Source organism: Lissotriton helveticus, chromosome 6 (genome assembly GCF_964261635.1).
Source record: "Lissotriton helveticus chromosome 6, aLisHel1.1, whole genome shotgun sequence".
NCBI classification, from domain to species: Eukaryota; Metazoa; Chordata; class Amphibia; order Caudata; family Salamandridae; genus Lissotriton; species Lissotriton helveticus.
In genome coordinates this window covers 1,968,952,223-1,968,980,107 of record NC_136067.1, presented here as the reverse complement: position 1 = coordinate 1,968,980,107, position 27,885 = coordinate 1,968,952,223, and positions in this window count along the sequence as shown.

Sequence of the window (27,885 nt, the reverse complement as noted above, 5' to 3'; positions counted from 1 at the left end):
ATGTTTGCATTTACCCTATTCCCCCACTCCAGGGATTTGAGCAAAAGGAACATTATTTACATCAGTTATGTATGAGTATTTGAGTGGAAAGCCTTTTGGAAGTGTTTTACCACTGTCTTTTATTGAAGCATTGACAGCTTGCATTCATTCGCTGTCTATTTTCGTTTTTGAACGAGTGATTGTAGCTACAGAAGCCGTTTGCACAGCTGCCTTCGCTGCTTCATCAGCCAATGAATTCCCCGCAACGTGAACTCCATCACGTTGATGATTCAGTGTATGGATCACATGAGTTTTTTGTTGTACTTTTTGTAACTGAACTACTTGTTTCCAAAGCAATTTATGCTTGATTGTGCCACCCTTTGCATCTTTGAAACCGTTTTGAATCCAGTACTGCAAGTATTCATTGTAAGATTGAACGCAACTGTGAGTGTGGGGAATTCACAATCAGTATTTTTGAGCGCTATCTTGAATGCTTGGAGTTCAACTCGCTGTGCTTTACAATCTCCGAGAGATTGCATTTTTGTGACCATAGGTCGGAATTTACCATCGCGCCAGCGACCTTTAACGATCGCACACGCAGCACTATAAAATTGTTTACCCCCAATAGCGGGCTGTGCTGGCCCGTCTGTATAAATTATACATTCGTACTGTTCTAGAGACAGAATATCAGTGGGCAGAGGACATTCTGGTCCGTATTGTAGAAATTCGTGTGTTTTCAAGTAAGGGTCAGAAACCTATTCAACGTCTGTTGCAGCAAGAGAATTAACCCATTGTGTCCATCTTGGATGTTTAGCCTTAGCATTCAGAATGCTCGCTTCTGTCACTACCTCTAAGGCAGGTACAGGTGCAACGACCAGTATGCGTTTTCCCTGTATACTGGCTTTCTCTTTTGATACTGCAGTTTGAACCGCTGTCAGATTTTTTTCTGTAGAGGTGAATTTCATTTCAGCTTGTGTGTACAAGTGTGATTTATAAGCTATTGGTACTTTCTCTCCTTCATTAAAGGCTAAGTATGTGAATCCGCATTTCCTGGAATGATTTGGATTACAAGGTTGCGTACGTTTACGCGCGTTTGCAGATGTGTTGTTGCTAACATGTCTGTTTGTACTGTACGCAACATTTCTGTGTGTTTTTGAGTCCAATTAGTTGTTTTGAAATCAGGTTTGAATAATTCGTAGAGAGGTTTAATCCTTTCTGCGTAATTTAGAATGTTAGTTCTTCCAAAATTTAGGAAACCTAGAATTGACTGTAAGTTTCTCAGAGTTTTTGGAGGTTGGAGCAGCGCACATTTTTCTAGAAAGTTTGCTGCCAGGATTTTGCCTTCACTTGAAAGTTCATATCCTAAGAATAGGACGTTGAGGTGGGCAATTCTTGATTTCTTAAAATTGAATTTATGCCCTTCAGAGGCGAATCCCAATATTATGGTGTTCACTCTGTTCAAGTGCCTATCCAAGTCATCGTCTGTTAGATAGATGTCATCGACATTAGATAATGCCTCATCATCATACATTTGTAGTAACTCTGTTACTCTGGCTGAAAATAACCCTGGACTATTCTTGAATCCCTGGGGGAGACAACAGAATTTACGCTTTGTCTCCATAATTGAGAAAGCGGTCAAATACCTACGTTCTGGTGCAATGTTTGACAGAAGAAACCGTTAGAAACATCTAATGCGGTTTTATATTTTTTACGCACAATGTTATTCATTAGTGCTGCACTGTATGCATTTTGTACTGCAAATGTTTCGCAACCAGAGTTTAAATGTCTATAATCCAAAACTAGATGATATGTATTGCCTGGTTTGGACACAGGAAACAAAGGATTGTTCATTGACGAGGTGCATATTTCAATCACCCCTTGGTATTCCAGTTGATCTAATATCTCCTGACCTGTTTTTTAGCTTCTAGCTTCTTGCTTAACTGGGTACTGCCTGTGGGCAGTGTGTTGTGTTTTTCTTTGGATTTTATGGAGAGGAGAATCCTCATCCCATCCTACATGATTTTTTTTATAATGCAGGAGCCTGGGCTACAGCCTATTTTCTGGCATAGGTATATTTTAAATGAATTGGAATATGATTGGAGAAGGCTGGCATAATGATGTCTTCGCCATGTGAGCACTCCCTGACAAACTCAGGTGGCCAGTCTTTTTCAGCAAGAAGAATGTCATAACCCTTAGAGAGCTTCTCCCAAAAGAGTGCTCTTATTTTTCTAGTCATTTCGTGCTACGGTTACTTCTGCTGCGCTGTCCAGCATTGTCTGAGCCCACTCCCGTTCTTGAGTTGTGTCCTCAAGATCCTCGGCATGTCTAATTTTTAGACCTGATACCTTCTTTTTGGTGAATTGGGTTTTCTTATTTTTTGGAACACGTTGATCGTCTTTGGACTTCACGCATTCTTCTTTTTGTTCTGACCATCCTCTTCTGTCCGATTTCTGTGAGGAAGTCTGAAAGGTACGAGAAAAACGTGTATCAGTATCTTGATATCTATCAGTTTTTCTCAAATGATCCCTATTCCTAAGGTTATACCTCATTTCAGATGGCTCCTTATGAGGAGACCTACCTCGGGATTGAGAGCGCTTCTCTTTAGAAGTTTGTCTAGTGTTCTCCCACTTCTTTTTAGGAACAGTGAGAGTGCTCCTAATAAAGACCTTTTCTTTTTTTATGTATCTTTTTATTTAAAGAAGAAAAACAAGAGGAAATATTACACATATCAGGTGTCATACAATAGAATACATTGCAACGGTGCGTAGGTGAGTAGGTCAATGTGATATAATCAATACAAGGAGCGTGGGGCGTCAACATGAACAGGTATACATAGAACGGAAAATCAATACAGTCAGCAACCCCATTAAGCTAGTACTCTCAAGGCCCGTCCACCCACATGTACAGGATCAACAGGACCAGAGTAGACACCCAGATATGTGAAAAGTAGACTCAGAATGGACATATCACCTCTCGTAAAAGGGGAAGGAAAGAAAAAAGGCCATAGAACTAAATAAAGACAAAATAACCCCCCTCATTCCCCCCACCCTGCACCCCTGCAATGGCTACGGCCTAACCCCACTAGCAGCGTGCCTGTCGCCCAACAACTAAAACCTAAAGGAAGGAAGTGGAGGAGGAGATGTCATACAGGCTCCCGGTCCCCTTTATTCCCTGCCAGAATCAGACCCCCCCCCTAGATATAGTCGGACATTGTAAAGCCGCAATTAAAAAACAAACGGGGGAGTTTAAGAGAACCGTCCGACTCCCGCATTATTTTGGCTACAAGTCCCGTGTCAAATAAAGCCTTTGTTTCAGACCCAGACGATTACACTCAACCCTGGCCGCTACGATTTTTCGTGCGAGTTCCCACCGCTCGGACTGCCATCTCGAGAAGAAAGTCAAAGCGTTCAAAAGAGTCACAGTCAGTGTAGTAGGATCGAGTCCAAAGTAATAATATTCGAAGTCCACGAATCAGACGGAGATGTCTGTCCACCGACAATAGATTACAAGAGCGTATTCGAACCAACTGGGGAGAAAAGAATAATAAATCACTCCGGAAACAGCTGTGGAAATTATCCTGGATTATGAGGTTGGCTGTGTTCATCTTGGGCGGCATCGGGATAGAGTATGGTGAGTGTTCGGTAGTTCCGGGCTCGCTGTCTGTTGTTCGGGAGCCGACAAAACACACCAGATCTAGTTTCCGCACAGGCCCTCTGTATCAGGCATGTCTTGCTTCGCGGGTGGAACAACATGTTTCAAATACATCGAGGGATCGGAGTCCGGTCTCAAACACATAGTTTCGGCTGTTACGACCATTTTATGGAGGGCGGCAGCGACCTACGAGTGAAGCGCCCCAATGGCGGTCATTACGGTCCGTAGCGACGGCGTGCCTTTCTCTCGCTCCATCTCCTCTCACAAAGCGACAAAGCAGATCTTTTGAACCCCGGAGGTCGATTACTCCGGGGTAACAGGCACAAGCAGGGCCGACGCTAACAGTGGACACTCGTCAATTTCGCGGTCTCAGCACAATTGCCGCCAGCGAGGATCCAAGCCCGCCAGCCCCGGGGGCCCAACAGGGCTACCGGGCAACGAACCCCCGCCCACAGCAACCGGCGCGTCTCGCCGCCGTGTCCGTGCAGTCAATCCGACCACCGCACCACCATCCAATCCGGTCAGGATATTCTTCCACTCCGGGCGACCGGACGCTGTCCTGGACCCGCAGCCGATGTTGTTCAACTCCAACCCGGATGGGTTAGAAAGCGAGGCCCCGGCTTCCACACTGGGTTAGGCCGAGAATGAAAACACGGCATAACTTCGTCTGTCAAGAAGATGGAAATCTCGGGATTGCATCTTCATATGGGAGTCTGATTCAAATTCAGGATAAATATCAGGATTCATGAGCTGCTGGCGGAGGTCGGCGGAGCTGGGAGCTTACGCGGCCATCTTTGTTGCTAGCGTAGCTCCTCCTCAATAAAGACCTTTTGAGTACTTTCAGTTAGTTGGGGTTTAACGGGTTTCCCACCCAAACTATCTCTACCTAGTTCAATTATTCTGGCCAGTTCATATGGTTGCTCAGTTACATCAAATTCTCTTTTTGGCGGATCGCCAGGAGTGCTGCTTCACCCTTAATATTAACTAATATTATTGTTGAGACCTGTTTGAAATCTTTCAGTAGTTTTATACCTAGATTTAAAGCAGATTCTGCCCCGTATTCATTTTGAATCTGTTTCAGAACATCTGCTTTTACCGCCATAGACGAGACACTATGTGTTTTTGTGTAGATTGCAACAAAGCCTGTACCCCAAGTGTCACAGTCCTCCAGGTGTGGTGCGATCTCCATTGGTAAACAGATTGTTAAAAACCTGTGTTTCTCATGAGGGGTAGTATCAGGAAATACTGCCTCGATTTGAGTAATTTGTTTAGCTATCCAGAATGGAATTTGTTCCAGTTTTGCGGGTAATTTACCAATTACTGATTGTATAGTCTGTGGTGTAATTTTATTTAGTGTTCCCCTGGTAAGGGGTGTGTTGTGGAATCCTTATAGGAGATTGGGCTATTAAAGCCCGCATGACATAGTGAACCAATTGTCTATGTATTTTAATTAGTTGTTTCAGTTGAACTAATAGTTCCGCACCTGACATTTCTTCAATGGCAGGATGTGGCGTATAGCTGGCCAATACCGGCCATGTTGCTCCTGGTCTACCTAGTAGACCGAGCCTGGTAATGTGATTTTGATGTTGTAGAGTGACTTTAAACCAGAGTGCATGCTTGTTTTTTTTTTTTTGCAGAGTTTTATATAGCGCGAACTAGAACCGAACCGAATCAGTTATCAGAGCGCTTTACATAGCACCAGTTACGTTACATGAGGACACTTTCATTTTTAGGCACGGGGAGATTAAGTGATTTGCCCAGAATCACAGGGGTTTTTTGGCGTCGTTACCGAGACTCGAACCCAGATCCCCAGGTCCGAGGTCGAGCGCCTTAGCCGTAAGGCCAACCCCTCTCCCCTCTCCTTGTTGGACCTGGGCCTCTTGGCAGGGTCATCCCTAAACTTTTTGCCTTCCTCCAATACTCTCTCTGACCTGTTTTTGTTGGTTTAATGACTCTGGGCACTTTTACCACTGTTAAAGTGCATATGCTCTCCCTGTGAAAAGTATACATGTGATTGATGTCCATGATTGGTTCATTGGATTTACTGTCAGTCCCTAGTAAAGTGCACCAGGAGTGCCAGGGCTTGTGAATGCCAATACTGCTAGTGGGCCTGCAGTGCTGATTGCGCCACCCACAGAAGCAGCCTTAAAATGTGTCTAGGGTCTGCCATTGCAGAACCTGCGTGCAGTCTGGTACTGTCATGCTGGCTGGGCAAGTGCACACACTTGCCAGCCCCTAAACCTTCCCTTAACTTCATATTAGTCACCCCTATGGTAGGCCTGAGGGCAGGGTGCATTGTAAGTGTAAGGTAGGACATGCCCTGATGTGTGTGGCAAGTCCTAATAGTGAATTACGGCCAAATTCGTTTTTCACTATTGTAAGGCTACCAGTTCCCTTCTAGGCCAGATGGGCTGCTGGAATTATTACACTCTATAATCCCAGCAGGCTCAGGGAACATGGTAGAAATTAATGTTTAGTATGGCTGAACTCAGAATAATAAAATACTTCTTTTAGTAAAGTTTATTTTAATATCCTGGGTTTGCAAATGCTACTTTTAGAAAGTTAGCATTTGCTTCTCTAACCATTTCAGCCCGCCTCTGCTCTGGTGTGTATCTGACTGTCTGAGTGGGTGAGTGACAGGGCTGGGAGTTGACAGGTTGTGAATAGCAGGATGACACCTTAGTGGGTGGTGGGAGTTTCCCCTGAATGATGCATCAGGCTGTGCTCTGCCCCCACAATGCTGGCTCCGCCCTCCTGGGGAGCGACTGATGACTCAGCCTGCACCTGGCCCAGGAAGGACCGAAGCTTGTCAACAAAGTGCTCAGGCTGCCCCTGTCTTCACAATGCCGGCTCCGCCCCCCTGGGGAGCGGCTGATGTGCCTGCCCTCACACTGAATGCAGAAGCAGAAGTACCCACCACAAGTGCTCAGGAGCTGAGAGCAGTTAGGCAAAGGCCCCCCTGGCCTGTGAGAACAAAAGAAACTGTGTATAAAAGTAGGAGCCCTGCTCCTTGTAAATGAGAATCCTGTTTTACCACGAAGGACCTCTGCCCGCCTAGAAGGAGAAGAGACGCTGGGAGAACTGGCCTGCTGCTTGCCTTGCTGAGAAAGGAGAGGAAAAGACTGGATAAGAAAAGACTTTGCTTCTTTGTGCTTAAACATTCTCCAAGGGCTTGACTGAGCTTGCCCCCTGACCTGAGCCACAGGACCATCTGGCTCAACCTGCCCTCTGCTCGTCTGCCGGTAATTAACCGGGATATCTACTACTGCCGGAGCTGTGACCTTGGTGCCCCCCAGCCCCTCCCTGAGGCCGTGACCGACTGTGTCTCCTCGTCCCCGCCGAGGAAGAGCTCCGCTCCGTTGAGCCGCTCTCCCCCCGCTGAGGAGATCGCTGTGTTGACCGCCTGGGAAGGCTCGCTGCTGTGGTGCCCCCCAGCCCCTCCCTCAGGCCGTGACCGACTGTGTCCTCTCGTCCCCGCCGAGGAAGAGCTCCGCTCCGTTGAGCCGCTCTTCCCCCCGCTGAGGGGATCGCTGTGTCGACCGCCTGGGAAGGCTCGCTGCGGTGCCTCACCCTCCCGCCAGAAATCCTTTGCCGGACTCAAACAGACCCAGGGGACAGACCTCCGCTGGACGGACGCCTCGGGTGCCAGCCTCGCTCTGCCTGAGCCGCTGGGCACCTCGCATCTGTCACCGGAGAAAAGCCGCCACTGAGACTGTCATCGGGCTCGTGGCCCGCAACGTTACTTGACCCCCTTTGTTCTCTGCCCACTGCCCTGTTCACAAGCGCCCCCCGGCCTAAAGATCCGCTGTGGTGCGAGCCGCCCTTTCCAGCTGGCTCGCACCGCTCTCTGTGTCTGCCTGCAGCTCCGCGCTGCGAGAGCGCTCCAGCCCCTCCCGCTGGAATCCTTTAGCTGTCGGGTCCCGCAGGCTGCAATCTGAGCCCCGGCCCAAGTGACTGAGGTTGCGCTGGGTTCTTGGGCCTGCCCTCCTCCTGGACAGCCCTGAGGTCGGTGTTTCCCCCCCGTGTGGGTCCCGTAGACCAGGGGGGCCATCCGCTCCACGAGACCCGGCCGGGCCGATCGCGCCCCACGCCAGATGCGTGAGACTTGGTAGGGTGCCGTGATTTCTCCCGTGTAGAGTGCACAGAAGCGCTGCGAAGCGCACAGAGGGCCTAAGACTGGCCTAAGGTCCCTGGAACCGGCCCAGGAAGCGAGAGCAAAGTAATTTGGGACAGAGAAACTTGCCAAGAAGGAATTTTAACAGAAACATCCGTTTTTAAGACTAAAAGTACATTTTGAATTGCAACGAAGGAAGCTTGCCTATTTACAACCTGTGGGCGCCCCAAAAACGTTATTTGATCTTGTGATAAGTCTGTTCTAAAGAGTATATTTAATTTTTACATAAAGAAGCGTATTTTTATATACTCACAGCCTGGTGTCCATTTGTGGGGGGATTGGTATATTTTACTGTGTGTGTGACTACAAATGCTTAACTGACTAACGCCTGAAGATTAGCCTTGGCTGCTCACGCCACGCACCTAGAGGGTGAGCAAGGGTAATTCTGAAGGGTCATCCTTTGCCCTGACTTAGAGGAGAGGGTCCCTGCTTGTCACAAGTACCCACTTGCGCCAACCAGAGACCCCCAATTCTAACATTGGACGCAGCGGTGAGGATTTGCGAATTTGCATTTGTAGTTTGCATACAGTGAATTACTGATCACCACATAGTGAGAGCAGATCTATAACGTAGCCACAGGTTTCCATTTTTATAATTTTGCTGGGAGATCTCCATGTGCTTGTGAAACGTCATGCCTGGTTCAGTGAGGATGGAAAAGGCAGCAACCAGATGCCTGTCGCCAGAGGAGTTGGCAGACAGGGCAGCAACCAGGGCGCATGAAATAGAGATGGCGAAATTAAAAGGACAAATGGAAATGGACAAGCACAAATTGGCAATGGAAAGCCAAAAATTAGCCATGGAGGCGCTAAAACGTCAAAGAGATCACTACTTGAGGATGAAAGAACTTGATTTGGAGCTTGAAGCCAGGAGGGCCTCAGCCCAACATCCAGAGATTTGTGTAGCTCGCAGATTGAGCTTTGCTGAGTTGGAGGTGGAGTCCAGCTCAGCTGGTGGCAGCAACATTCAGGTATCAAGTGCTGACAGCATAGCGCGCGCACCTAGAGATATGGCACCTGACTTGGAGGGGGTTAACATACACCAGGAGGTTCAAGGGCATGAGGTAGCTCCAGTAGTGCGCAGCGTCCCTGAAGGGAATAGGGTGGCTGGCGTAGGAGTTCATGGTCCTAGTGGTGGGAGGGATTCCCCCATGGTTGAGGTCCTGGTGGGTGAGTGTAAAGACCGCCCAGAAGAGTGTGGGTTGTGTGACAGAGACAGTCCGCTACTGTCTGGCCAGTCTCAGAAGAATGGTGTGGAGTATGTGTGTGAGGCGCTGGATGGTGAGGTGAAGGATAGTTTGGTTAACCCTGATAGGGGGCTGTGTAATCCAATTGTGGGAGAGCATACTTTAAGTCCCAGTTTTCCAGAGCTATGCCAACACCTGTTTGAGAGTGAGTTCTCTGACCCCAGGGAGCTCACATTGGAGGCAGACCTTGTGGTGGATTCCAAAGGGTCTGGAGAGGCATTGGGGTGTTATCCTATAGGGAGTGGCTCAGGTATCTTCCAGCCCAGAGTGGTGGAAGTGGCGCAGAGTAGCCCAGCTAGGTCCTGTAGTAGTGAGAGGGGTGTAGGGCCTCACGTCCTGTCCTTAAGGGGAAGGAGTGAGAATGGGTGTTGTCCCGGTAGTGCCCAACCTCAGTCTCAGAGCCTGGATGGTTCTTTAAGGGAACACCAGGTGGGGAGCCTAGGCTGTCCGGATGAGTCACCCTCTGAGGGGGATCCCCCAGTGGCTAGAGAACGTGGAGGCTCTGTAAACAGGGCTCCAGTAGTTCTGGTGACTGGCAGTACCACTCCAGTTGGGAGGGTGCAGAAGTCCAGAAGGAGGGGCGAGAGGGGGAAAGAGTCCCCCGTGGAAGAACCAGTGGGTCAGGGGCCAGCCAGCAGGGCTGCGTCCCCAGTGAATGACCATGGGGACACCACTTCTGTCCTGGGGGATCTTCCCAGGACCTTTCAGGAAGAACTACAGTTTCAAGAACAATAAACAATGGGTTTGTTCGACGATACCATCAAGGTTACGCCGTGCATGATAAATTCTGTACATTGCTGGTCGCAGACAGAGAATATAACCCAGGGTCGCACGTTCCTGCAAACCATTCCAGGGTTAGTTTTAACGACTGATGCCTCCATGGAAGGATGGGGAGGTCATCGGCAGGATTTGCAGAATTCAAGGAAAATGGTCTCAAAGACAAAGACAACAGCAGATCAACAGGCTTGAGCTCCACAACGCTGTTCTGTCCCCCCAAGCATTCCTCCTGAGGATTGAGGGTTCGTCTGTGCCAGTATAGACCGACAATACCATCAGCATGTATTATATCAATACACAAGGAGAAACTAAATCAGCTATACTCTCGCAAGAGGTTCAGGAATTGTGAGAAGGTGTTGCATTGCACAAGATGTCTTGAGAGCTGAACACGTCAGGGCTCTCCACAATGCTCTGAGTATGTCTCAGTCGGACTGTCACGAGTGGACGCCCTGAAAAGGGACAGGTGAACCCAGTTTTTCCAAGTTTGGGTTAAGCTGGCACGGGATCTATTTGCATTCAGAGAGAACAAGGACGGCCAACATTATGCCAGCAGGTTCCCTTAACAGGGATCAAGAGGGAATGCCCTGTCCATGCAATGGTCAGGGGTTTGTGCGTACGATTTTCCCCCAATACCATTGGTTCCGAAGGTATTATGCAAGATGAAGCTGCAAGGTTACCATCTGATTCCGATTGCACCCCGTTGGCCAACATTGGTTCTCGGAACTTCTGCTATTGTTTATAGACAAGCCCATTCGGCTACGGCTTGAGCCTAGGATGTTGTCAGGGGGCGGAGATCAAGTGGTTCGTCCGGATCCACAGTCATTACACTTGCACGCACAGCTTATCATTTGTTAGAGTTCAAGGGCATCAACGTTTCAAAGAACTGTTGTGAAATTTTGGCCAATTCTCGTGCCCGAGGCACAATCAAGGCTTATCGCCTCAAATGGAAGCGATTTTGCGGTTGGTGTGAGGTGATAGCCATTCACTCAATTACAGTTACTGCAGAACAAGTTCTCCATTATCTGCTCTTCTAGCCAAGTCTGGGCTTAGTTTTTCTTCAACGAACAAAATGCGTCTTGCTGCTCTTTCCAGAATTAGGAAATGTTAAAATTTTTCTTTTTTCTGCTGTTCGGCACTTGTCAAACAGTTTATGAAAGGGCTTTTCCGAGCCTTTCTCTCCAGTGCGAGCACCCTCCCAGAGTGAGCACTTGGCATTGCTAGCGCAGTTAATGCAGTGTACATTTGAGCTGATCCATAAACCAGATCTCAAATTCCTCACCTGGAAGGTTGCCCATTTACTGGCTCTTACCTCGGAAAAAAAGGGTTCGTGAAATACAAGCTTTCACTATAAAGGAACACCTCACTTTTACATTTTCCTCGGAAATATGTAACCCTTCGGACGAATCCCGGGTTCATTCCTAGGGTACCAACACAATTTCACTCTAACGAACCGGTAAGATTAAGGACATGCATGTTTTCTTTCCAAATCCTTCAACCCCAGCGGAGAGAACATTGCATTCTTTAGACATCAAAAGATACTTAAAGTTCTACCTCCAGAGAACCAAGACTTTTAGAAAATCAGATCATCTGTTTGTGACTTATGGCCAGACTACATTGGGTAAAGCGATCACTAAAGCTACGTTTTCCAGATGGATAGCCTCTGCCATCCAGTTCTGTCACATCAAGGCTAACCGACCATTGACAAGGTCTGTTCGATCTCATTCCTCAAGAGCTGGGGCAGCGTCTGCAGCTTTGTTTGCAGGTGTGACGCTTGAAAACATTTGCCGTGCTGCGACATGGAAGAATGTCCACACGTTTACAAAACATTACTGCCTACAATCAGCAAATCGGAATGATGCGACAGTGGGCCAAGCCGTTTTACGCCACATGTTTCCATAGGAATACATTCAGGTTCTAACGTTGGCTTATTTCTTAAAAAGTACATAAAATTCAAGTTGTTGTTTAGAATATACAGACATATGTTATCATATACTGAGTTTCTATGATACTAAAGTTCCTTTCCTGTAGGAAATTGCATAATTTCTATGTTGGTTCGGAATATGACTTGTTAATAGGTCAATCTCTAGGCGATTGTTGGTTGTTAACGGTACATTCATGGGGTTGCACTACAATAAGTCTCCCACCATCCGCAACCGACTTTGCCGGGTTTACTGCTTGCTATTCTGATTCAGGCCTGTGAATCTATGAAAGATACCCCAATACTGGATAAGAAAACAAGTTACTTACCTGTAACTTCAGTTATCCAGTATTGGTATCTTTCATAGATTCACATGCACCCACCCTCCTCCCCGGAGAGTCCGTTCTCTAAGATTGGGATACTTGTTCCCACTTGTGCTACGAAAATCTGAGGAGGGCTGGCTCTGCAGAGAGGGTTCTAGAGGGTGCTGTGAGCTGATTGGTTGGAGCAAAGACTTTGGTCTTTTTGACATAATGAGGTAGATAGGCTACTACAATTTAGGCCGCAGGCCTATTCCTAGGGCCTACTACTTCTACAAAGTGCTTTTTGCACTGCTTTTTTTATTTACCGTGGGACTCCCGCCTAGACGACGGGGAATGATTCAGGCATGTGAATCTATGAAAGATACCAATACTGGATAACTGAAGTTACAGGTAAGTAACTTGTTTTCTTCTCCTTTCTTCCAGCAAGGGGAGGCAGTAACACTGTTCTTGATCCGTGGATTACTAGCACAGGTACTAGTTGTCTGTAATAAGGCCCAAATTCCTTCTTGTCTGTGATCTTTTTTCTGACTAGATCCCCAATCTTTGGAATCCAGGCATGCCTTGCTGGGATGGGTGGTTCCCCTTCAGTGGTCGTTGGCTTCTGCAATGTGTTGCGTTGACTTTTCCTTGTTTCATTTAAGTCCTGTAAAATAGCCTAACGGACTTTAATATCAAAAGGTTTTTGTTCTACCACTGAAGTGTGAAGATCAAGGTCCTGGACAATCATTCTAGTTCCAAAAAGGATTTTATACGGAGTGAGTCTCCCTAGAGAACTTCTTTGCAGATTGTTAAGACTACTTTGGACACTTATTAGATGTTTGACCCACCCGTCACCCGAGCCTAATACCCTAGCTGTTATAGATTGCTTTATGTCCCTTTTTTTTCTTTCCACAACCGAATTTCCCTCAGGATGGAATGGACTAGAATACCGCAATGCAACACCCAGATTCGCCATGGCCTCCTTGTAAGCTCGAGAGCTAAACGCAGGACCCTGGTCAGAATGTAGCGTGCCTACTGCGTATGTGCCGAAAAATACTCGCAAATCTTTTATAATAGTTTGAGCGGCAGCTGAGCGCTGAGGCCACATCCAAATGAATCTTGAGCATGAATCCACTGCGACCATGATATATTTATAGTTACCATCCCTCTGTAAGGGAATGCAGTGGTCCAGGTAAACGCAAGTTAATGGTTTATCTGAAATTAACAGGGGCGTCTGCGCCGCACGTTTCACTGTAGAGACTTTCATCTTTTGGCAGATTTCACATTCCAGAACATAGTTTCTGGTCTGTTTCCTCATGCGTGGCCACTAGTATCTCTGTTTTAATAACGATACTGTGGCGCAAACAGCTGCGTGTGCAGAGGCAAGCCCTTCGTGTGCTGCTAAGATTAGTCCTAATCTATGTTCCATGTTTGCATTTACCCTATTCCCCCACTCCAGGGATTTGAGCAAAAGGAACATTATTTACATCAGTTATGTATGAGTATTTGAGTGGAAAGCCTTTTGGAAGTGTTTTACCACTGTCTTTTATTGAAGCATTGACAGCTTGCATTCATTCGCTGTCTATTTTCGTTTTTGAACGAGTGATTGTAGCTACAGAAGCCGTTTGCACAGCTGCCTTCGCTGCTTCATCAGCCAATGAATTACCCGCAACGTGAACTCCATCACGTTGATGATTCAGTGTATGGATCACATGAGTTTTTTGTTGTACTTTTTGTAACTGAACTACTTGTTTCCAAAGCAATTTATGCTTGATTGTGCCACCCTTTGCATCTTTGAAACTGTTTTGAATCCAGTACTGCAAGTATTCATTGTAAGATTGAACGCAACTGTGAGTGTGGGGAATTCACAATCAGTATTTTTGAGCGCTATCTTGAATGCTTGGAGTTCAACTCGCTGTGCTTTACAATCTCCGAGAGATTGCATTTTTGTGACCATAGGTCGGAATTTACCATCGCGCCAGCGACCTTTAACGATCGCACACGCAGCACTATAAAATTGTTTACCCCCAATAGCGGGCTGTGCTGGCCCGTCTGTATAAATTATACATTCGTACTGTTCTAGAGACAGAATATCAGTGGGCAGAGGACATTCTGGTCCGTATTGTAGAAATTCGTGTGTTTTCAAGTAAGGGTCAGAAACCTATTCAACGTCTGTTGCAGCAAGAGAATTAACCCATTGTGTCCATCTTGGATGTTTAGCCTTAGCATTCAGAATGCTCGCTTCTGTCACTACCTCTAAGGCAGGTACAGGTGCAACGACCAGTATGCGTTTTCCCTGTATACTGGCTTTCTCTTTTGATACTGCAGTTTGAACCGCTGTCAGATTTTTTTCTGTAGAGGTGAATTTCATTTCAGCTTGTGTGTACAAGTGTGATTTATAAGCTATTGGTACTTTCTCTCCTTCATTAAAGGCTAAGTATGTGAATCCGCATTTCCTGGAATGATTTGGATTACAAGGTTGCGTACGTTTACGCGCGTTTGCAGATGTGTTGTTGCTAACATGTCTGTTTGTACTGTACGCAACATTTCTGTGTGTTTTTGAGTCCAATTAGTTGTTTTGAAATCAGGTTTGAATAATTCGTAGAGAGGTTTAATCCTTTCTGCGTAATTTAGAATGTTAGTTCTTCCAAAATGTAGGAAACCTAGAATTGACTGTAAGTTTCTCAGAGTTTTTGGAGGTTGGAGCAGCGCACATTTTTCTAGAAAGTTTGCTGCCAGGATTTTGCCTTCACTTGAAAGTTCATATCCTAAGAATAGGACGTTGAGGTGGGCAATTCTTGATTTCTTAAAATTGAATTTATGCCCTTCAGAGGCGAATCCCAATATTATGGTGTTCACTCTGTTCAAGTGCCTATCCAAGTCATCGTCTGTTAGATAGATGTCATCGACATTAGATAATGCCTCATCATCATACATTTGTAGTAACTCTGTTACTCTGGCTGAAAATAACCCTGGACTATTCTTGAATCCCTGGGGGAGACAACAGAATTTACGCTTTGTCCCCATAATTGAGAAAGCGGTCAAATACCTACTTTCTGGTGCAATGTTTGACAGAAGAAACCGTTAGAAACATCTAATGCGGTTTTATATTTTTTACGCACAATGTTATTCATTAGTGCTGCACTGTATGCATTTTGTACTGCAAATGTTTCGCAACCAGAGTTTAAATGTCTATAATCCAAAACTAGATGATATGTATTGCCTGGTTTGGACACAGGAAACAAAGGATTGTTCATTGACGAGGTGCATATTTCAATCACCCCTTGGTATTCCAGTTGATCTAATATCTCCTGACCTGTTTTTTAGCTTCTAGCTTCTTGCTTAACTGGGTACTGCCTGTGGGCAGTGTGTTGTGTTTTTCTTTGGATTTTATGGAGAGGAGAATCCTCATCCCATCCTACATGATTTTTTTTATAATGCAGGAGCCTGGGCTACAGCCTATTTTCTGGCATAGGTATATTTTAAATGAATTGGAATATGATTGGAGAAGGCTGGCATAATGATGTCTTCGCCATGTGAGCACTCCCTGACAAACTCAGGTGGCCAGTCTTTTTCAGCAAGAAGAATGTCATAACCCTTAGAGAGCTTCTCCCAAAAGAGTGCTCTTATTTTTCTAGTCATTTCGTGCTACGGTTACTTCTGCTGCGCTGTCCAGCATTGTCTGAGCCCACTCCCGTTCTTGAGTTGTGTCCTCAAGATCCTCGGCATGTCTAATTTTTAGACCTGATACCTTCTTTTTGGTGAATTGGGTTTTCTTATTTTTTGGAACACGTTGATCGTCTTTGGACTTCACGCATTCTTCTTTTTGTTCTGACCATCCTCTTCTGTCCGATTTCTGTGAGGAAGTCTGAAAGGTACGAGAAAAACGTGTATCAGTATCTTGATATCTATCAGTTTTTCTCAAATGATCCCTATTCCTAAGGTTATACCTCATTTCAGATGGCTCCTTATGAGGAGACCTACCTCGGGATTGAGAGCGCTTCTCTTTAGAAGTTTGTCTAGTGTTCTCCCACTTCTTTTTAGGAACAGTGAGAGTGCTCCTAATAAAGACCTTTTCTTTTTTTATGTATCTTTTTATTTAAAGAAGAAAAACAAGAGGAAATATTACACATATCAGGTGTCATACAATAGAATACATTGCAACGGTGCGTAGGTGAGTAGGTCAATGTGATATAATCAATACAAGGAGCGTGGGGCGTCAACATGAACAGGTATACATAGAACGGAAAATCAATACAGTCAGCAACCCCATTAAGCTAGTACTCTCAAGGCCCGTCCACCCACATGTACAGGATCAACAGGACCAGAGTAGACACCCAGATATGTGAAAAGTAGACTCAGAATGGACATATCACCTCTCGTAAAAGGGGAAGGAAAGAAAAAAGGCCATAGAACTAAATAAAGACAAAATAACCCCCCTCATTCCCCCCACCCTGCACCCCTGCAATGGCTACGGCCTAACCCCACTAGCAGCGTGCCTGTCGCCCAACAACTAAAACCTAAAGGAAGGAAGTGGAGGAGGAGATGTCATACAGGCTCCCGGTCCCCTTTATTCCCTGCCAGAATCAGACCCCCCCCTAGATATAGTCGGACATTGTAAAGCCGCAATTAAAAAACAAACGGGGGAGTTTAAGAGAACCGTCCGACTCCCGCATCATTTTGGCTACAAGTCCCGTGTCAAATAAAGCCTTTGTTTCAGACCCAGACGATTACACTCAACCCTGGCCGCTACGATTTTTCGTGCGAGTTCCCACCGCTCGGACTGCCATCTCGAGAAGAAAGTCAAAGCGTTCAAAAGAGTCACAGTCAGTGTAGTAGGATCGAGTCCAAAGTAATAATATTCGAAGTCCACGAATCAGACGGAGATGTCTGTCCACCGACAATAGATTACAAGAGCGTATTCGAACCAACTGGGGAGAAAAGAATAATAAATCACTCCGGAAACAGCTGTGGAAATTATCCTAGATTATGAGGTTGGCTGTGTTCATCTTGGGCGGCATCAGGATAGAGTATGGTGAGTGTTCGGTAGTTCCGGGCTCGCTGTCTGTTGTTCGGGAGCCGACAAAACACACCAGATCTAGTTTCCGCACAGGCCCTCTGTATCAGGCATGTCTTGCTTCGCGGGTGGAACAACATGTTTCAAATACATCGAGGGATCGGAGTCCGGTCTCAAACACATAGTTTCGGCTGTTACGACCATTTTATGGAGGGCGGCGGCGACCTACGAGTGAAGCGCCCCAATGGCGGTCATTACGGTCCGTAGCGACGGCGTGCCTTTCTCTCGCTCCATCTCCTCTCACAAAGCGACAAAGCAGATCTTTTGAACCCCGGAGGTCGATTACTCCGGGGTAACAGGCACAAGCAGGGCCGACGCTAACAGTGGGCACTCGTCAATTTCGCGGTCTCAGCACCATTGCCGCCAGCGAGGATCCAAGCCCGCCAGCCCCGGGGGCCCAACAGGGCTACCGGGCAACGAACCCCCGCCCACAGCAACCGGCGCGTCTCGCCGCCGTGTCCGTGCAGTCAATCCGACCACCGCACCACCATCCAATCCGGTCAGGATATTCTTCCACTCCGGGCGACCGGACGCTGTCCTGGACCCGCAGCCGATGTTGTTCAACTCCAACCCGGATGGGTTAGAAAGCGAGGCCCCGGCTTCCACACTGGGTTAGGCCGAGAATGAAAACACGGCATAACTTCGTCTGTCAAGAAGATGGAAATCTCGGGATTGCATCTTCATATGGGAGTCTGATTCAAATTCAGGATAAATATCAGGATTCATGAGCTGCTGCCGGAGGTCGGCGGAGCTGGGAGCTTACGCGGCCATCTTGGTTGCTAGCGTAGCTCCTCCTCAATAAAGACCTTTTGAGTACTTTCAGTTAGTTGGGGTTTAACGGGTTTCCCACCCAAACTATCTCTACCTAGTTCAATTATTCTGGCCAGTTCATATGGTTGCTCAGTTACATCAAATTCTCTTTTTGGCGGATCGCCAGGAGTGCTACTTCACCCTTAATATTAACTAATATTATTGCTGAGACCTGTTTGAAATCTTTCAGTAGTTTTATACCTAGATTTAAAGCAGATTCTGCCCCGTATTCATTTTGAATCTGTTTCAGAACATCTGCTTTTACCGCCATAGACGAGACACTATGTGTTTTTGTGTAGATTGCAACAAAGCCTGTACCCCAAGTGTCACAGTCCTCCAGGTGTGGTGCGATCTCCATTGGTAAACAGATTGTTAAAAACCTGTGTTTCTCATGAGGGGTAGTATCAGGAAATACTGCCTCGATTTGAGTAATTTGTTTAGCTATCCAGAATGGAATTTGTTCCAGTTTTGCGGGTAATTTACCAATTACTGATTGTATAGTCTGTGGTGTAATTTTATTTAGTGTTCCCCTGGTAAGGGGTGTGTTGTGTAATCCTTATAGGAGATTGGGCTATTAAAGCCCGCATGACATAGTGAACCAATTGTCTATGTATTTTAATTAGTTGTTTCAGTTGAACTAATAGTTCCGCACCTGACATTTCTTCAATGGCAGGATGTGGCGTATAGCTGGCCAATACCGGCCATGTTGCTCCTGGTCTACCTAGTAGACCGAGCCTGGTAATGTGATTTTGATGTTGTAGAGTGACTTTAAACCAGAGTGCATGCTTGTTTTTTTTTTTTTTTTTTTTTTTTGCAGAGTTTTATATAGCGCGAACTAGAACCGAACCGAATCAGTTATCAGAGCGCTTTACATAGCACCAGTTACGTTACATGAGGACACTTTCATTTTTAGGCACGGGGAGATTAAGTGATTTGCCCAGAATCACAGGGGTTTTTTGGCGTCGTTACCGAGACTCGAACCCAGATCCCCAGGTCCGAGGTCGAGCGCCTTAGCCGTAAGGCCAACCCCTCTCCCCTCTCCTTGTTGGACCTGGGCCTCTTGGCAGGGTCATCCCTAAACTTTTTGCCTTCCTCCAATACTCTCTCTGACCTGTTTTTGTTGGTTTAATGACTCTGGGCACTTTTACCACTGCTGACCAGTTCTAAAGTGCATATGCTCTCCCTGTGAAAAGTATACATGTGATTGATGTCCATGATTGGTTCATTGGATTTACTGTCAGTCCCTAGTAAAGTGCACCAGGAGTGCCAGGGCTTGTGAATGCCAATACTGCTAGTGGGCCTGCAGCGCTGATTGCGCCACCCACAGAAGCAGCCTTAAAATGTGTCTAGGGTCTGCCATTGCAGAACCTGCGTGCAGTCTGGTACTGTCATGCTGGCTGGGCAAGTGCACACACTTGCCAGCCCCTAAACCTTCCCTTAACTTCATATTAGTCACCCCTATGGTAGGCCTGAGGGCAGGGTGCATTGTAAGTGTAAGGTAGGACATGCCCTGATGTGTGTGGCAAGTCCTAATAGTGAATTACGGCCAAATTCGTTTTTCACTATTGTAAGGCTACCAGTTCCCTTCTAGGCCAGATGGGCTGCTGGAATTATTACACTCTATAATCCCAGCAGGTTCAGGGAACATGGTAGAAATTAATGTTTAGTATGGCTGAACTCAGAATAATAAAATACTTCTTTTAGTAAAGTTTATTTTAATATCCTGGGTTTGCAACTGCTACTTTTAGAAAGTTAGCATTTGCTTGTCTAACCATTTCAGCCCGCCTCTGCTCTAGTGTGTATCTGACTGTCTGAGTGGGTGAGTGACAGGGCTGGGAGTTGACAGGTTGTGAATAGCAGGATGACACCTTAGTGGGTGGTGGGAGTTTCCCCTGAATGATGCATCAGGCTGTGCTCTGCCCCCACAATGCTGGCTCCGCTCTCCTGGGGAGCGACTGATGACTCAGCCTGCACCTGGCCCAGGAAGGACCGAAGCTTGTCAACAAAGTGCTCAGGCTGCCCCTGTCTTCACAATGCCGGCTCCGCCCCCCTGGGGAGCGGCTGATGTGCCTGCCCTCACACTGAATGCAGAAGCAGAAGTACCCACCACAAGTGCTCAGGAGCTGAGAGCAGTTAGGCAGAGGCCCCCCTGGCCTGTGAGAACAAAAGAAACTGTGTATAAAAGTAGGAGCCCTGCTCCTTGTAAATGAGAATCCTGTTTCACCACGAAGGACCTCTGCCCCCTGGGGAGCGGCTGATGTGCCTGCCCTCACACTGAATGCAGAAGCAGAAGTACCCACCACAAGTGCTCAGGAGCTGAGAGCAGTTAGGCAAAGGCCCCCCTGGCCTGTGAGAACAAAAGAAACTGTGTATAAAAGTAGGAGCCCTGCTCCTTGTAAATGAGAATCCTGTTTCACCACGAAGGACCTCTGCCCGCCTAGAAGGAGAAGAGACGCTGGGAGAACTGGCCTGCTGCTTGCCTTGCTGAGAAAGGAGAGGAAAAGACTGGATAAGAAAAGACTTTGCTTCTTTGTGCTTAAACATTCTCCAAGGGCTTGACTGAGCTTGCCCCCTGACCTGAGCCACAGGACCATCTGGCTCAACCTGCCCTCTGCTCGTCTGCCGGTAATTAACCGGGATATCTACTACTGCCGGAGCTGTGACCTTGGTGCCCCCCAGCCCCTCCCTGAGGCCGTGACCGACTGTGTCTCCTCGTCCCCGCCGAGGAAGAGCTCCGCTCCGTTGAGCCGCTCTCCCCCCGCTGAGGAGATCGCTGTGTTGACCGCCTGGGAAGGCTCGCTGCTGTGGTGCCCCCCAGCCCCTCCCTCAGGCCGTGACCGACTGTGTCCTCTCGTCCCCGCCGAGGAAGAGCTCCGCTCCGTTGAGCCGCTCTTCCCCCGCTGAGGGGATCGCTGTGTCGACCGCCTGGGAAGGCTCGCTGCGGTGCCTCACCCTCCCGCCAGAAATCCTTTGCCGGACTCAAACAGACCCAGGGGACAGACCTCCGCTGGACGGACGCCTCGGGTGCCAGCCTCGCTCTGCCTGAGCCGCTGGGCACCTCGCATCTGTCACCGGAGAAAAGCCGCCACTGAGACTGTCATCGGGCTCGTGGCCCGCAACGTTACTTGACCCCCTTTGTTCTCTGCCCACTGCCCTGTTCACAAGCGCCCCCCGGCCTAAAGATCCGCTGTGGTGCGAGCCGCCCTTTCCAGCTGGCTCGCACCGCTCTCTGTGTCTGCCTGCAGCTCCGCGCTGCGAGAGCGCTCCAGCCCCTCCCGCTGGAATCCTTTAGCTGTCGGGTCCCGCAGGCTGCAATCTGAGCCCCGGCCCAAGTGACTGAGGTTGCGCTGGGTTCTTGGGCCTGCCCTCCTCCTGGACAGCCCTGAGGTCGGTGTTTCCCCCCCGTGTGGGTCCCGTAGACCAGGGGGGCCATCCGCTCCACGAGACCCGGCCGGGCCGATCGCGCCCCACGCCAGATGCGTGAGACTTGGTAGGGTGCCGTGATTTCTCCCGTGTAGAGTGCACAGAAGCGCTGCGAAGCGCACAGAGGGCCTAAGACTGGCCTAAGGTCCCTGGAACCGGCCCAGGAAGCGAGAGCAAAGTAATTTGGGACAGAGAAACTTGCCAAGAAGGAATTTTAACAGAAACATCCGTTTTTAAGACTAAAAGTACATTTTGAATTGCAACGAAGGAAGCTTGCCTATTTACAACCTGTGGGCGCCCCAAAAACGTTATTTGATCTTGTGATAAGTCTGTTCTAAAGAGTATATTTAATTTTTACATAAAGAAGCGTATTTTTATATACTCACAGCCTGGTGTCCATTTGTGGGGGGATTGGTATATTTTACTGTGTGTGTGACTACAAATGCTTAACTGACTAACGCCTGAAGATTAGCCTTGGCTGCTCACGCCACGCACCTAGAGGGTGAGCAAGGGTAATTCTGAAGGGTCATCCTTTGCCCTGACTTAGAGGAGAGGGTCCCTGCTTGTCACAAGTACCCACTTGCGCCAACCAGAGACCCCCAATTCTAACATTGGACGCAGCGGTGAGGATTTGCGAATTTGCATTTGTAGTTTGCATACAGTGAATTACTGATCACCACATAGTGAGAGCAGATCTATAACGTAGCCACAGGTTTCCATTTTTATAATTTTGCTGGGAGATCTCCATGTGCTTGTGAAACGTCATGCCTGGTTCAGTGAGGATGGAAAAGGCAGCAACCAGATGCCTGTCGCCAGAGGAGTTGGCAGACAGGGCAGCAACCAGGGCGCATGAAATAGAGATGGCGAAATTAAAAGGACAAATGGAAATGGACAAGCACAAATTGGCAATGGAAAGCCAAAAATTAGCCATGGAGGCGCTAAAACGTCAAAGAGATCACTACTTGAGGATGAAAGAACTTGATTTGGAGCTTGAAGCCAGGAGGGCCTCAGCCCAACATCCAGAGATTTGTGTAGCTCGCAGATTGAGCTTTGCTGAGTTGGAGGTGGAGTCCAGCTCAGCTGGTGGCAGCAACATTCAGGTATCAAGTGCTGACAGCATAGCGCGCGCACCTAGAGATATGGCACCTGACTTGGAGGGGGTTAACATACACCAGGAGGTTCAAGGGCATGAGGTAGCTCCAGTAGTGCGCAGCGTCCCTGAAGGGAATAGGGTGGCTGGCGTAGGAGTTCATGGTCCTAGTGGTGGGAGGGATTCCCCCATGGTTGAGGTCCTGGTGGGTGAGTGTAAAGACCGCCCAGAAGAGTGTGGGTTGTGTGACAGAGACAGTCCGCTACTGTCTGGCCAGTCTCAGAAGAATGGTGTGGAGTATGTGTGTGAGGCGCTGGATGGTGAGGTGAAGGATAGTTTGGTTAACCCTGATAGGGGGCTGTGTAATCCAATTGTGGGAGAGCATACTTTAAGTCCCAGTTTTCCAGAGCTATGCCAACACCTGTTTGAGAGTGAGTTCTCTGACCCCAGGGAGCTCACATTGGAGGCAGACCTTGTGGTGGATTCCAAAGGGTCTGGAGAGGCATTGGGGTGTGATCCTGTAGGGAGTGGCTCAGGTATCTTCCAGCCCAGAGTGGTGGAAGTGGCGCAGAGTAGCCCAGCTAGGTCCTGTAGTAGTGAGAGGGGTGTAGGGCCTCACGTCCTGTCCTTAAGGGGAAGGAGTGAGAATGGGTGTTGTCCCGGTAGTGCCCAACCTCAGTCTCAGAGCCTGGATGGTTCTTTAAGGGAACACCAGGTGGGGAGCCTAGGCTGTCCGGATGAGTCACCCTCTGAGGGGGATCCCCCAGTGGCTAGAGAACGTGGAGGCTCTGTAAACAGGGCTCCAGTAGTTCTGGTGACTGGCAGTACCACTCCAGTTGGGAGGGTGCAGAAGTCCAGAAGGAGGGGCGAGAGGGGGAAAGAGTCCCCCGTGGAACAACCAGTGGGTCAGGGGCCAGCCAGCAGGGCTGCGTCCCCAGTGAATGACCATGGGGACACCACTTCTGTCCTGGGGGATCTTCCCACACTGTCAGAGGGACAGAGGCTGGGAGATCTGCGCCAGGCAGACTGTTGCACGGCACAGGAGCTATGTGCCACCCTCAGGGGGGGCATGTGTGCTCCCCGAGAAGTCCTGGTGCGCCAGGCAATTGTTCAACTGCAGGGTTGGGTCCCTGAGTTGGAGAGCCAGGTTCAGGTGTTGTCTGACCTGGAGGGTGGGACCACTGTAATCAGTGTCCAGACCCATGTCACTTCTAGGGGTACCACTCCAGTTGGGAGTGGGCCGGACCCTGGAAGGGGGTGCAGAGGGAGGGAGTCCTTGCCTCTGACCCCGGTGCAGTTTGAGGGTTTAGACCCTAAGGTAGAGGGCCAGGTGCAGGGTGTCCCCCCTGACCTGGTGCCCCAGTTGCAGGATAGCACCCCTGAACTGGTGGGAGAATTGTGCAGATCACCTGCCACAGGTGCCCTGACAATTCTGGAAGGGGGTACCACTCCAGGTGGGAGGGTACAGAGCCCCAAGGAAGAGGACCGGGTGTGGGAGAGGCCACCCCAGTGTTTGGTCCAGCCGCCAGGTACAGGCCTGGGGCTGGTGGGTCAGTGCCAGGATAGCATACCTGGACTAACAGAAGAGAGAAGGGACAAAAGGTGCCAAGCACCTGGGGCTACTGCCCCCCGCTCTCTGAGGCCACAGAGGTTTGAAAGCCCTGAAAGGCATGAGGCCTGGGTCTCAGCCCTGACTACCGTCAGTGGCCACTGTGATTTGATGACTGCCTGTTGGGACACACCTGTGAGCCAGTTAAGGTTAGAGGCTGCACAGGTGGTGTCCACAGAGGAAGAAAAGGGTGCCCCAGGGATTGGCTTGGTGGACCCTGAGAGTATGGACAGAGGATTTGAAATAGGTTCAGATTGGCGTAGAACTGGAATGTGCCCCTGCTGTTGCGGGCCAGGTCCAGGTTCTATCGCCCAAAGCAGGGAAGCCCATCACAGTGGTGATTGGTCTACCCTGCGTTTTGGCTGGAAGGGGGTTGTGTTGGACCTGGGCCTCTTGGCAGGGTCATCCCTAAACTTTTTGCCTTCCTCCAATACTCTCTCTGACCTGTTTTTGTTGGTTTAATGACTCTGGGCACTTTTACCACTGCTGACCAGTGCTAAAGTGCATATGCTCTCCCTGTGAAAAGTATACATGTGATTGATGTCCATGATTGGTTCATTGGATTTAGTGTCAGTCCCTAGTAAAGTGCACCAGGAGTGCCAGGGCTTGTGAATGCCAATACTGCTAGTGGGCCTGCAGCGCTGATTGCGCCACCCACAGAAGCAGCCTTAAAATGTGTCTAGGGTCTGCCATTGCAGAACCTGCGTGCAGTCTGGTACTGTCATGCTGGCTGGGCAAGTGCACACACTTGCCAGCCCCTAAACCTTCCCTTAACTTCATATTAGTCACCCCTATGGTAGGCCTGAGGGCAGGGTGCATTGTAAGTGTAAGGTAGGACATGCCCTGATGTGTGTGGCAAGTCCTAATAGTGAATTACGGCCAAATTCGTTTTTCACTATTGTAAGGCTACCAGTTCCCTTCTAGGCCAGATGGGCTGCTGGAATTATTACACTCTATAATCCCAGCAGGCTCAGGGAACATGGTAGAAATTAATGTTTAGTATGCCTGAACTCAGAATAATAAAATACTTCTTTTAGTAAAGTTTATTTTAATATCCTGGGTTTGCAAATGCTACTTTTAGAAAGTTAGCATTTGCTTGTCTAACCATTTCAGCCCGCCTCTGCTCTGGTGTGTATCTGACTGTCTGAGTGGGTGAGTGACAGGGCTGGGAGTTGACAGGTTGTGAATAGCAGGATGACACCTTAGTGGGTGGTGGGAGTTTCCCCTGAATGATGCATCAGGCTGTGCTCTGCCCCCACAATGCTGGCTCCGCCCTCCTGGGGAGCGACTGATGACTCAGCCTGCACCTGGCCCAGGAAGGACCGAAGCTTGTCAACAAAGTGCTCAGGCTGCCCCTGTCTTCACAATGCCGGCTCCGCCCCCCTGGGGAGCGGCTGATGTGCCTGCCCTCACACTGAATGCAGAAGCAGAAGTACCCACCACAAGTGCTCAGGAGCTGAGAGCAGTTAGGCAAAGGCCCCCCTGGCCTGTGAGAACAAAAGAAACTGTGTATAAAAGTAGGAGCCCTGCTCCTTGTAAATGAGAATCCTGTTTTACCACGAAGGACCTCTGCCCGCCTAGAAGGAGAAGAGACGCTGGGAGAACTGGCCTGCTGCTTGCCTTGCTGAGAAAGGAGAGGAAAAGACTGGATAAGAAAAGACTTTGCTTCTTTGTGCTTAAACATTCGCCAAGGGCTTGACTGAGCTTGCCCCCTGACCTGAGCCACAGGACCATCTGGCTCAACCTGCCCTCTGCTCGTCTGCCGGTAATTAACCGGGATATCTACTACTGCCGGAGCTGTGACCTTGGTGCCCCCCAGCCCCTCCCTGAGGCTGTGACCGACTGTGTCTCCTCGTCCCCGCCGAGGAAGAGCTCCGCTCCGTTGAGCCGCTCTCCCCCCGCTGAGGAGATCGCTGTGTTGACCGCCTGGGAAGGCTCGCTGCTGTGGTGCCCCCCAGCCCCTCCCTCAGGCCGTGACCGACTGTGTCCTCTCGTCCCCGCCGAGGAAGAGCTCCGCTCCGTTGAGCCGCTCTTCCCCCGCTGAGGGGATCGCTGTGTCGACCGCCTGGGAAGGCTCGCTGCGGTGCCTCACCCTCCCGCCAGAAATCCTTTGCCGGACTCAAACAGACCCAGGGGACAGACCTCCGCTGGACGGACGCCTCGGGTGCCAGCCTCGCTCTGCCTGAGCCGCTGGGCACCTCGCATCTGTCACTGGAGAAAAGCCGCCACTGAGACTGTCATCGGGCTCGTGGCCCGCAACGTTACTTGACCCCCTTTGTTCTCTGCCCACTGCCCTGTTCACAAGCCCCCCCCGGCCTAAAGATCCGCTGTGGTGCGAGCCGCCCTTTCCAGCTGGCTCGCACCGCTCTCTGTGTTTGCCTGCAGCTCCGCGCTGCGAGAGCGCTCCAGCCCCTCCCGCTGGAATCCTTTAGCTGTCGGGTCCCGCAGGCTGCAATCTGAGCCCCGGCCCAAGTGACTGAGGTTGCGCTGGGTTCTTGGGCCTGCCCTCCTCCTGGACAGCCCTGAGGTCGGTGTTTCCCCCCCGTGTGGGTCCCGTAGACCAGGGGGGCCATCCGCTCCACGAGACCCGGCCGGGCCGATCGCGCCCCACGCCAGATGCGTGAGACTTGGTAGGGTGCCGTGATTTCTCCCGTGTAGAGTGCACAGAAGCGCTGCGAAGCGCACAGAGGGCCTAAGACTGGCCTAAGGTCCCTGGAACCGGCCCAGGAAGCGAGAGCAAAGTAATTTGGGACAGAGAAACTTGCCAAGAAGGAATTTTAACAGAAACATCCGTTTTTAAGACTAAAAGTACATTTTGAATTGCAACGAAGGAAGCTTGCCTATTTACAACCTGTGGGCGCCCCAAAAACGTTATTTGATCTTGTGATAAGTCTGTTCTAAAGAGTATATTTAATTTTTACATAAAGAAGCGTATTTTTATATACTCACAGCCTGGTGTCCATTTGTGGGGGGATTGGTATATTTTACTGTGTGTGTGACTACAAATGCTTAACTGACTAACGCCTGAAGATTAGCCTTGGCTGCTCACGCCACGCACCTAGAGGGTGAGCAAGGGTAATTCTGAAGGGTCATCCTTTGCCCTGACTTAGAGGAGAGGGTCCCTGCTTGTCACAAGTACCCAATTGCGCCAACCAGAGACCCCCAATTCTAACAATGCTCTTGGTATGTTGGTGGAATTTTTATATCCTCGAAAGGGGTGTACTTCGTTGGATGTTCCTCTTCTTTGTAGAAGTGAAGCACATGTGTTACTGGATTTGCTTCAGGGAAGATAACCCATGAATATAATACCTCTGTCTGCCGATATTAGTGTGCCTCTATTACAAAAATTACCCTACCACCTCTTGATGATAGGCCATTTGTTATAAGCTTTATAGTAATGGTTTTCCTTACATTTTCTGGGATGATTATAGCATATGCATCGGCTTCATTAAAGCCTGTAACTTCAAGGCCTGGTGAGGCATTATTGCCTGCAGGTCCACCGTTCTCATTTTCAGTCATTTTGTTGACTAAAAGTTTGCAATCAATCATTTGTAAAGCGCACTACATACTCGCAAGGGTCTCAAGACGCTGGGGGGGGGCTGCTACTGATCGAGTAGATTGAGTAGCCTCCTGAAGGTCAGCAGGTCTTGGGTCTATCGTAGGCTCATTGGAGGGTGTTCCATGTGTTGGCAGCGAAGTGGGAGAAGGATATCCCACCAGTGGTTGTTCTTCGGATACGCGGGATAGTGGTGAGTGAGAGGTCGGCGGAGCGTAGCTGGCGGTTGGGGATGTAGAAGGAGAGCCGTCTGTTGAGGTAGGCTGGGCCAGTCTT